We start from the raw sequence: 2161 nt of genomic DNA on the forward strand, positions 1-2161 counted from the left end.
GAAGCAAAGCCCAAACCACACCCACTGCCTGGAGTCCATTGTGACCCACAGCGCCCCTAGAGGACAGAGTGGAACTGCACCATGAGGTCTCCAAGGCTGTCAGTCTTCACGGAAGCAAAGCCCAAAGTAAACCCACTGGAAACGAAGCTCAAACCCAACCCACTGCCTGGAGGGGATTCTGACTCACAGCGCCCCTAGAGGACAGAGTGAAACTGCACTCACAGGGTCTCCAAGGCTGTCAATCTTCACAAAAGCAAAGCCCAAACCAAACCCACTGCTTCAAAGTTGAGCCTCATAGCAACCCACATTATGTTTCCAAGCAGGTAAAATCTTTATGGAAGTAGATTGCCAGTCTTCTTTCCGCAGAGTAGCTGGTGGGTTTGAACCACCAACCTTCTGGGTAGCAGTCAAATGCCTTAGGCACTACACCACCAGAGCTCCTTGTATGGGGCCTAGGAAATAAAAAAATTCAAGTGACTCGTTTTATTGCTCTATTAGGTTCCTCGCTGTGGTCTGGAACCACTTGCAACTTCACCCAGATCTGCCCGTTCGTTCCATTCCTAAGAGAACGCCACCACCATTTTGAATACTGCCCAGCCCTTTTCATACATTGTCATGTAGTTTTCATAGTTATTCATTATTTTATTTTAAAAATATATATTTTATTGTCTCCCGAGTCTAAGATCCCTAGTTACCCTTCAGGTCTGGAGTTGAACTCACTCCCTGTCACTTCCAGCCAAACAACAGACAGGCATGGAGGGTGAACAGTTACATCAGGAAGATACACTCCTTTAAGCGATCAACCACGGGTGAGCAGAAGGGCATCATCTTCACAGTGACACAGCTCAGGGGGCAGGAATGCATAGGAAAGAAAGACCCAGGGAAGAGGTAACCACAAGGAGGAAGTGGGCAGAGAGCTGTTACACTGTGGGGAATTGCAGTCCATGTCACGAAACAGAATGTGTATGAACCACTGTATGGAAAATAAATTTGCTCTGTTGACTTTCACCCAAATCACAATAAATTTTCTTTTTAATTTTTTTTTTATTATGTTTTTGGTGGAAGTTAAACAGCAAATTATGTTTCCTTTTAAGTTACTTGTTATATTAGAGGTCTGTTCTCTGTCTTTGGAGGTAGTGAAATACCAGACAGAGAGACAAGACCAGACAGGAGTTGACCTGCAGATGTGGAAACTCTGAAAAGTCCTGCGTGGGAGGGGAGAGGAAATTCAATTCCCAAAAAAAGAAATCCCAAATGCTTCTGGGTTCGTTTCCGTTTGGCCACAGGACTCACGCTTTTCGTTCACAAGGAAACGTGTCTTAAAGGAGCAAGCCGTGCAGCCTGTGGCTTGGAACTGAGCCTGGCTGCCAGTCACGGACTCTCCCAGCTCCTTACGTGCTGGAAGAGACCACTGAGGCACCCCTCTATCCCTTGTCCCTCTGTTACACTACGTGGCCTGCACGTGGCTGTAAGGCAGGACACTATGCCACGGGTATTTCAAATACCAGCAGGATCATTCATGTTGGACAGGTTTCAGGAAAGCACTGAGACTAAGACTAGGAGCAAAGGGCTGGCAATCTATTTCTGAAAATGACCATTGAAAAGCCTGTGCCTCACAATACAGCATTGTCCGATCTAAAGCTGGAAGCCACAGCACCAGAATTTTAAATGCCAGCAGGGATGCTTGTCAGGGTAGGTTTCAGTGCAACTTCCAGACTTAGACCACGATGGGCCAGGAGACTTACCTGCAAATATAAGCCCATGAAAGCCCCACAGGTCACAAGAGAACGTTATTGCAACTTGAGATGGATTGGTCTGACGCCAAAACCGTAGCCTCAGAATCACCGACGGCGTGCACCATGCAGATCGGGCAACAATTCGTCCCGTTGTCTGTGAGGTCACCCCATCGGGGTCAACTCCGTGGCGGCTGATACCAACACAGCCGTGGTACCTTCTCTGTGAGTGGATGAGGAACTGGCATTCACAGTTGGCCTCCACGGGCTTTGGCTGTGAATAATTCTAAAAGCAGATTATGTCTCAAAGCCTGTTTTAATGTCTAGGGGCTGGTGGGAGGCTGGGGGCCATTGCAAATCAACGGTTAAAGGAAGAGATAAAAGACGCTGTTTGGAGGCCTGGAGGGGGAGGCTCTGTGGTTGTGTTT

The sequence above is a fragment of the Orycteropus afer genome, unplaced genomic scaffold (assembly GCF_000298275.1).
Source record: "Orycteropus afer afer isolate SDZICR_OR568_19922 unplaced genomic scaffold, OryAfe1.0 scaffold00531, whole genome shotgun sequence".
Classification (NCBI taxonomy): domain Eukaryota; kingdom Metazoa; phylum Chordata; class Mammalia; order Tubulidentata; family Orycteropodidae; genus Orycteropus; species Orycteropus afer.